This window comes from Saccopteryx leptura, chromosome 5, assembly GCF_036850995.1.
Source record: "Saccopteryx leptura isolate mSacLep1 chromosome 5, mSacLep1_pri_phased_curated, whole genome shotgun sequence".
NCBI lineage: Eukaryota > Metazoa > Chordata > Mammalia > Chiroptera > Emballonuridae > Saccopteryx > Saccopteryx leptura.
Genome location: NC_089507.1, coordinates 94,165,664 through 94,175,116, shown reverse-complemented (window position 1 = coordinate 94,175,116; position 9,453 = coordinate 94,165,664). Strand labels below are relative to the sequence as shown.

Below are 9,453 nucleotides of genomic sequence, written 5' to 3'. Positions count from 1 at the left end.
CAACTAAGAAGCTGCAACAAAAAATTAATGCTTCTCATTTCCCTCCCTTCCTGTATTTCTGTCCCTGCATATGGAAAACTCTGCAACTGGGTTCAAAGTCATTAAGATATTGTAGTTAATATGAGTCACTTAAATGACCATCAACAGAATAAACAATCACCTGAAATATTTAAACAGGTACATGTTTACAGTTTCTATTTCTCTACTGTAAAATGGCAAACTCAGAGGTGTAATTATTGGTGAGGTAATTGTGATTCTTTTTAGAAAGTTACGCTGTAGTATAAATTTACTGAATATTAACTCTGTGTGAGGCAATGTGAAGTATTAGACACAAGTGCTTTCATTTGTCTTCACACCACACCAATGAGAAAAACACTGTTACCATCTTTATTTTACAGATGAGTGGTAGTTTCACTTCTGAGGCCACTCAGAAAGAAAGGAGTGGAGTGGAGACAGTTCTACATGCTCTTCCTGATCCCAAACCACTGATTCTGCTCTGGGCTCCCATTCCTTCTCACCCTTAATAATTTTGCTGCAGTTTTTTGTCCTTGACTCATCTTAAACTGATGGTTCAGATGAGAAAGTCCTAGAGTGGATCAAAGGGTGTCCAATAAATTTATTATCTTCTGTCATTTATTTTGAAATTTCAGGGACTACCAAGGTGGTATTTGAAGGGCATTTATGAAGTAGGCTAGATGCTCTATATGCAACTATCCACACTCTCATGTCAGCCCTCAGCAGTATCCTGATCACCCAGAGACCCACTATGACATACCTCTGAGCAGATATTTGTTTAAAATCTGAGTTTGAGAAATTTGAATAAAATTTGAGGCTATCAACACACAAGGAACAGATGATAAATAACCAGAAAACATTCATTGAGTGAGGTGCATCACAGATGACAGAGTATTTTTAGCCATTGGTTTGATCTTCATAGTAAGAAGATCTTTCAGAAGCTGAGAGAAACCTGAAGCATGTTATTTACTTATTTATTTATTTATTTGTTTATTTATTTATTTATTTATTTATTTATTTATTTATTATTTTCTAGGTACTTTGTTTTTAAAATAGGCCACAACTCTAAACTTCTGGCCCATTCTGCCAATGTACAAACTACAAATGCTTGCTTGGGCAACTCTCTTAGTATCATGTTTTAAAATTGAATAAAAATCCATATATAACAAATATTCAAATAATTTCTATGGTAATAGAAACACAGATGAGTATGACCCCTATTTCCTAGCCTTCCACATTGTTCCATTGGTGCTAACCCTAGTCACAAAGAAATTTCAAAACTAGTAATAGTTAAGTTCAATGATCCCTGTGAATACTTTTTTTCAAGCTACACTCTGCTAACTGCTAAAAGAATGGCATCTACACATTAATAGGAGCTGAAGCAGAGGCTGCTGAGTATTGTTCCATCCCACTCCGGCAGGCACAAGACACAGGTAGAGTGCTAACATGCTCCTCCTCCACTTTGGGCGGAAAGCCGTAGTTCTGAGCATGCTGCATCAGTTGCCATGTTGGCCCTGCTATAACATAGTAGATAGTCTGTTTCTGGCATCCATTGAAAGTAGAAGCAGCAGTAAGAGTGTTAGCACTGATATTTTCAAAGAACATCCAGTCACCCACATGCATCCCCGTCAAGCCACGCACTCAATAATGTGATCGAGGCCAAGACATGCTGGTCCCTACATGCTAGATGAAGAATATTTCTCATCTGGTTTAGGCTTCTTTTGCAGAAGGGTCTTCACATGGGCATAATCATAGAGGATGCAATTAAATGATCCATATACTCCATCATTCAGGTAATAAGTTTTCCCCTGTACTCATCATCATCAGAGCCTGTTTGTTCCTTTAATATGATTTTTTTGGCAATGATATTAACTGCAAGCATGAAAGCTGATGCAACATAGTCTCACTATGAATGCCACTGCAGAGTCTGACAAAAAATACTTGTCCAAGCACTGGGTTGATTATTTTGGTTATTTCTTCAAATTTAACCTTTACATCTTTAGATCCAAGAAAGCCACCATCAATGTCAAGTAGATACATGTTGAAACCAACCTCACTTCCCATGTCAAAGACACTGTGAGCATCAGAGGTGGCTTGCAAGAAAGTCTCAGGATCAATAAAGTCACTTCCTATGAGGAAGTTGACACAGGAGAGAATGACTAGCAGTCTTCTTGCATGCTTGGCAGCCACAGCATCTTTATTTTATTTTATGTGTGTGTGACAGAGACAGAGAGAGACAGAGAGAAGGACAGATACAGGAAGGGAGAGAGATGAGAAGCATCAATTCTTTGTTGCAGCACTTTAGTTGTTCATTGATTGCTTTCTCATATGTGTCTTGATCAGGGAGCTACAGCAGACCGAGTGATCCCTTCCTCAAGCCTTGGGCTCAAGCTGGTGAACCTTGCTCAAACTAGATGAGCCTGTGCTCAAGCTGGCAACCTCCAGGTTTCAAACTTGGGTCCTCAGCATCCTGGTCTGACACTTTATCCACTGCATCACTGCTTAGTCAGGCCACAGGGTCTTAATAAGATCAGTTTACTGTGAAGCTGTAGGGGTTTATGGAATAACGAGAGTTACATCCAGTTGTGATGGGATTCCCAAACCCTGAGAGAGCTGTGAGGACACTTCCACTATTGCACTGAGAGTACACCCATCCTCCACGGGACTGCCTTTGTGAGAAGCTGGCAATAATGTATTTAAACACCATATCTTAATTTTCCTTAAGAACATCCAGTAACCATGAACTACTTTAGTAATGAAGAGTGCAACCATCATTTTCTTGATAAAGTCTTTACTGTCAAGGACATTCTGGACCAAAAAATTAATGAAGTTTCTTCTGATGATGATAAATGTGCCTTCTATGCTGTGGACCTGGAAGACACTCTAAAGAAACATCTGAAATGTTTAAAATCTCTTCCTTGGGTCACTCTCTTGCATGCAGTCAAATGCAATGACAGCAGAACCATAGTAAAGACCTTCTCTGCCATGGCAATGAGATTTGACTATGACAGCAAGACTGAAATACAACTGGTGCAGAGTCTTGGGGTGCCTCCAGAGAGGATCATCTATGCAAATCCTTATAAACAAGTGTCTCCGATTAAATATTATGCCAGTAATGGAGTCCAGATGATGATTTTCAATGGTGAAGTCGAGTTGATGAAAGTTACCAGGGCACATCCAAAGGCAAATTTGGCTTTGCAGGTTGTCACTGATGATTCAAAGCAGTCTGTTGTCTGTCTTAGTGTTAAATTTGGTGCCACACTTAAAACCAGCAGGCTTCTCTTGGAATGGGCAAAAAAGCTAAATATTGATGTCATTGAAGCCATGTCCATTTTAAATTCCTCAGTTTATAAAAATAAATAAACCCCAAACTATGGTTATAAAAATTAAGTTATAGTCTAAACATACAAAAGCACAAGTTTTCACTTTACCTGCACACTAACACCAAAATATAATTGTGCTGTTTATAAAATAATTCATAGAATATAACATATATATTTATAGTGTGACATAGTTTAGAAATATGGTTTAGAAATAGGATACACGTTTAAAAATTATGGGATTGGTAACGTGTTCTGTGATAGAGACTGCTTGCTATTCCCAAAAGGGTGTCCTTCCCTAACATAAAATTAATGGAATTGTAGCTGAACAAGGCTTTTGCTATGGTACAAATATTTGTGTCCACCCTGAATTCATATGTTGCTCAAGGTGATGGCATTCAGCGGTGGAGCCTTTGAAAAGTAATTAGGTCATGAGGGCAGAACCCCCATGAATGGCATAAGTGCTTTTATAAAAGAGACACTTAAAGAGATTCCTGATTCCTTCCACCATGTGAAGACACAATGAAAAGTTCCTGTTTATGAACCAGGAAGCCCTCACTAAACACTCAATTTGCCAGTGCCATGATCCTGGACTTCCTGGCATCCAGAACTATGAAAAATGAATTTTGGTTGTGTCTAAGCTACCCAATCTGTGATATTTTGTTACAGCAGCCATAGTTGACTAACATACCTTCCTACAAATTTCCTATCGTCCCTCTAAATAAATATGATCAAGTGACTAAGTTTCCTCCAAAGGAATGTGAGAAGAAGTGATGTTTACCAGTTCTGGGAGAAGGCCAGAAGCCCATGAGTGTACCTACTACTAAACTTTCTCTTTCCTTTCTACAAATGGAACTCATTGTGATCCAGTCTCAATCACAGAAGATGGTAGGACACTAGAAAATGACAGAGAAATGTGGTGTAAGAATCTATAATAGATTCCCACATGACCCTATAGGCCAAAGCAGCACACAGCCTTGAGATGCTCACCTCAGACAGCTATCATATTAGAAAGAAAACAAGATTTCTATTCTTTCAACCACAAGTAACATTAGGTCTTTTTACTACAGACAAACCGTATTCAAAATAGATACATATTTTCTGAATTCTGTCAATATATCCTTGTGATTAAATGAAAATAATTATTCTGGAGTTATCAATAAGGCTATATGTGAGACCTTTTGAGTAAGGGAAGTGTAAATTCAATGGTCTTGTTACCTCACCCCATCACTTTCAGTCCCGCCTGAAAACCCATGTGGTAGACATTATACAACCTTCATAGCAGCTAGTTATTATTGTTTTTGTTCATAGAATAGGAAGGTGCAAGTCAAGATGGAACCTAACCAAGGTAATTCAACCAGATTTTCAACTCAGATACTTGTCTCCAAATTCATGACAGAGTTCTACTTTTTGTTTCTGCCTAAGTTAGGATTGTCTAAAGATCCTCATGTACAGATATCAATATATTCTCTAAAAAGCCTTAATCACACACATCCTATTTCTAAATTAAAATTAGCAGAAACAAATACTTGTTTATTAAAGTAAGTTTTCCTCTAACCTCTATTTAACAAATAAATAATAGTTTTGACATTTAGACATGAAGAGAAGTAAAGTGAGTCCAAAGATAATTAATCATTTTAAAATTTAGTCCACATTAGAATAACTCAGTGGTTGTCAAAGTGTGCGCCAGGGCACACTGGTGCACCCTAGAAGATTTCCAGGTGTGCTCTATGGTATTCCAGAGAAATAAATGCCTGTTAAGGACCAAAAAACCAACAGCATTTTTGTAGTTTAGATTTTTGGGGGACAGAGATGTGGGGAATTGGCTGTAAACTGACAGTCTGCCCAACCCCCCACCACACTTGCCTGATTAGGTTGCAAAAGGCTGTTAAGCTGTTGGTGCTGGATTGTTTACACTACCCCCATGTTCCCTGAAAAGACTAGAGGCAAGTTTCTTCTATCCTTTGTTTGGTGTAAAGTTAAGATTTGCTAATGGCCTCGCTTTGCCTTGTAAATAAAGAAAGATGCGGTTTTTGAGCATGCTTTGTTCTTGCCAGCAGCAATGACAGAGCCCTCCCGACCCCGTTATTTTTAAATTCCTTGTATTTTTTTTAATTTCGCATGGTTCCCATTCAGGACCTGGAATTACTAGCTGTGCTGGTTGTTGGGATGTGCCCAGATATAAAAATAAATATAGTCACTTTACTATACCATTTCACTATGGAAATACAGCTCTTTTTGTTAACACATCATTATTATATTTATTATTAACATATCATTATATTACTTTTAGATAAATACACCCAAATAAAATGAATAGATTTCTCAAAAAAGAAGCATGATATTGAAGAATCTGATTCTGGAAGTGAGAAAAAGTTAAACACAAGAAAGCAAAATCGCGACCTACTCACAAATATAATGAAAGTTATTTAAGCTTTGGTTTCACTTGGACCAAAAGTGAAGATCATCCATTACTGCTATGTTTAGTGTATGGATGTAAAATGGCAAATGAATTATTGCTTCCTAGTAAATTGAGTAAACATTTTAAAACTATACACTCTAATTTACAAGATAAAACTGTAAGCTTTTTTAAGTTTGTCTGAACAGCAAACAAAAGCGGCAAATTCTTTTAAAAGTATAATGACTGTTTCTGATAAAGCTCAAATTGCTTCTTTTCAAGTCTCAGAACTGATAGCAAAACATATGAAAGCCCATACTTTAGGTGAGTCATTTATTTTGCCTGCATGCAAAAAAAAAAAAAAATGGTCATGACAATGCTAGGAAATGAAACAGCAATGAAAATAAGCAAGATTCCTCTGTCCAATGACACGTACAGTTTACAGGCATATTATAGAAATGTCTTCTGATATCAAGAAAAATGTATGCAGTAATAAGTTTCCATATTCAAATTTTGCATTGCAAGTTGATGAGTCAACAGACATTACCAACATGGCACAACTCTTAGCATTCGTCCATTTTATTAATGAAGATCAAATAGTAAATCAGTTTCTTTTTTGCAAAGAATTAGGTGTGTCTACAAAAGGTGAAGATGTCTTTAACATTTTGAATAGCTATCTTGATAAAAGGCAGTTAACATGGAAGTCATGTGTAGGCATTTGTACAGATGGTGCCCTTCCATGGTAGGCTGTGTTAGGGGTCTTACATCCTTTGTAAAAAAAAACAAAATGAGAATGTTATTGTAACTCACTGCTTTCTTCATAGGGAGGCTATGATGGAAAAAACATTTGGAGAAAAAAATTAAGAGAAATTTTAGATCAACTTGTTCTGATGATAAACTTTATTAAAACAAACCTGTCAAATAGCATTTATTTGGAAAGCTTTCACAACACAGACAGCTGCTTTCACACACTGAGATGAGGTAATTGTCAAGAGGAAAAGTATCATACTTACCCAGTACAGGAGCTACCAGATACAACAAGAGCTTCTTGCATTTTTTGAAGGGATGAAACAGTTACATTTTAATAACATCCTTCAGTGCGAATTTTGGATTGCCAGGTTACAGTATTTGGCCGATATATTTTAGCAGCTCAATATTTTGAATACTAACATGCAAGGTAAAGAAGAAAATATTCTCACATCCACTGACAAAATGAAAGCGTTCCAGAGAAACCTACAAATTTGGAAAAGAAAAGTTGTTGAAGGTAATTTGGAAATGTTTCCATTGGTAAATAACATTTGCATAAATGAAACACTTCTAACATTTAGTAAGTTTAGAAGAAAAATTGGGTACTTATTTTCCATCATTTAACACTGAACAATACAATTGGATGAAAAACCCATTCATGGAAGCTTCAAGCGATTTTGATTTAACATTAACAGAAGAAGAAGAACTGGCAGCTATATCCACTGATCGTGGATTGATGATTAAACATAAGGAATTATCTCTTGAAGCCCTTTGGATTTCTATAAAAGAAGAATATGTAGCAATATCTAAAAAAGCTTTGAAAATTTTACTACAGTTTTCAACATCCTATTTATGTGAATTAGAATTTTCTACTCCCAATACAATTAAGAGTAAAAATAGAGGAATTCTTCAATGTATTGACAAGAAAATGAGAATTTGCCTTTCAAATATATGTTCAAACATTGAAGAAATCTCTAGGACATATCAGACTTATGTTTTTCATAAACACAAGAATGAAAAAACTTAACACATTTGTGCCAGGACCTGCCAAATTTACTAAATCTTACTAAGAATATATCTATATATATATAAAAAGATAACATTTTATAATTTTTTAATTTTTTAACCCCCGTTTTTTATGAATTCTAAAAAGCATAACTCAAAAAATGTAACATAAAAATGTTTTTTAATGTCAGAGAAAATTTAATTTTGTCATATTTATTTTGTTTAATTACCATAAAAGCATGTTTAGACTTTTTTTTTCTTTAATATTTGACTTAATTATTATAACATATTTCTCAGAAATTTGTATATAGTGTGCCAACAATTATTTGTAGGATTTTAAATGTGCCCTGACTTCAAAACGTTTGAGAACCACTGGAATAACTGATCCATATTTTTAATGATTAGGTACATCCTTTATCTAAAATACAAACTATTATCAAAGTCAATTAATAGCATAAAAATAACAACTATTTTAAATAATCTTATAAACATTAATAAGGTTAATTTTACCACAGAAATGAAAGGGAAGAAATGCCTTCTACAAATTTATATATCTTCCCTTGTAGGTTAAGTTTATACACAGTATAGGAGAAAGGCTTTTGTATCTCTATTACGACAAAAGGCAATAGTGCTGGCATGTGGGCTGGATGGAAACGGACGTCACACAGACCTGAGAGGAGTGGAGGAGGTCTCTTAAGTACCTACCAAAAAGCAAAGTCAGGACCACTGATACTTTGCCAAAATGTACTCTATTTCTTTCCCCTCAAAATTTCATGTGTTATCAGAAATTCTAACACTTCCTGATATTTTAAAAAGAACTAAACATAATGGAAGTAATATGCAGACATTCTACATTCTACTTACAGAGCCCAATACTTCTGACTTTTTCTTTAATTCGCTTCCCATCAAAAATGTCTGTTTGATATCTTACTTCCTTTTAGAAAATTGCCCTTTGTTAAAGTACCACAACCTTATTCTTGGTAATGCATAATATTCCCCTAACTAACAATAACAATGTATTTGACTTTAACAGTACTTTTCGGTAGACAGTCTCTAAACTTCAGTAAGTGCAGAAAATCTCTTGAAAATATTTTAGCTCTTTGGTCTCCCAGTCATTTCTTATCATTTCATGGAGCCAGTTTATATACCCCTTCAAATAGAATAGTAATGCTTAAAATATTTCCAAGTGTCTAATTAAAGATTAAAAAATAATATTTCATTTCTTTTTACTTTTATATTTACTAGCATTTTAAAGATTTTCAGGGTTTTTTTTCTTTATTTTATTGACAAGAATCTTAGAATTGTTGGAAATGTAGAAAAAGCAGACTCTCTGGACTAATATCTGGCAAATCGGAAATAAATAATCAGGACTAGGAATTAACATTTACCAAGGGGTCTTTTTTTTTTTTTTTACCAATCTTTATACATTGAAGACATGTATTAGTTCAGGTTATTATCACAAAAAGTAAGTTTTATAACTTCATCCATTTGGTAAGTGAAAGTTCAGATTCAAAACATGTCTTACTCATGAATTTTCAAATAACAAATGGTAAAGCTAGATTTAAATTTAGATTCATTTGATTCTACAATTTATGCCTTTGACAAACTTTAGGAAAAACTGATAGTGTGGTTTTTTTTTGCTAAACTCAAAAAAAGTTCTTCTTTTAACGTTAGAATAGGCAGATAGCTATCCTATAATTTTCAAACAAGTATGTTTCTTTTCTTTTTCTATTTTTTTAAAGCTCAGAAAGAAAAATAAGTAGGAGTACAGAAACAAAGATTTTAAAGGGCCATGTGGCCCCAACAATAGCCCAAATGTGGAAAAAATTGAAAAGATATTTAGGAAAATCAATCAAGTCACGAAAGAGTTCTCGGATTTCAAGAGAACATGTAAAAGCTGGAAGTCAGAACAAAAGCGAAGATGAATGAAGGGAAAGGAGGAGCTTACATCTGTTGGAAGAATGTAAC

General features: G+C 34.9%; 1 pseudogene; it reads right to left on the bottom strand.

Moving 5' to 3' along the window:
- Positions 1–1,374: 1,374 nt before the first annotated feature.
- On the bottom strand, positions 1,375–2,722 carry LOC136406524 (ornithine decarboxylase pseudogene; annotated as a pseudogene).
- Positions 2,723–9,453: the final 6,731 nt, after the last annotated feature.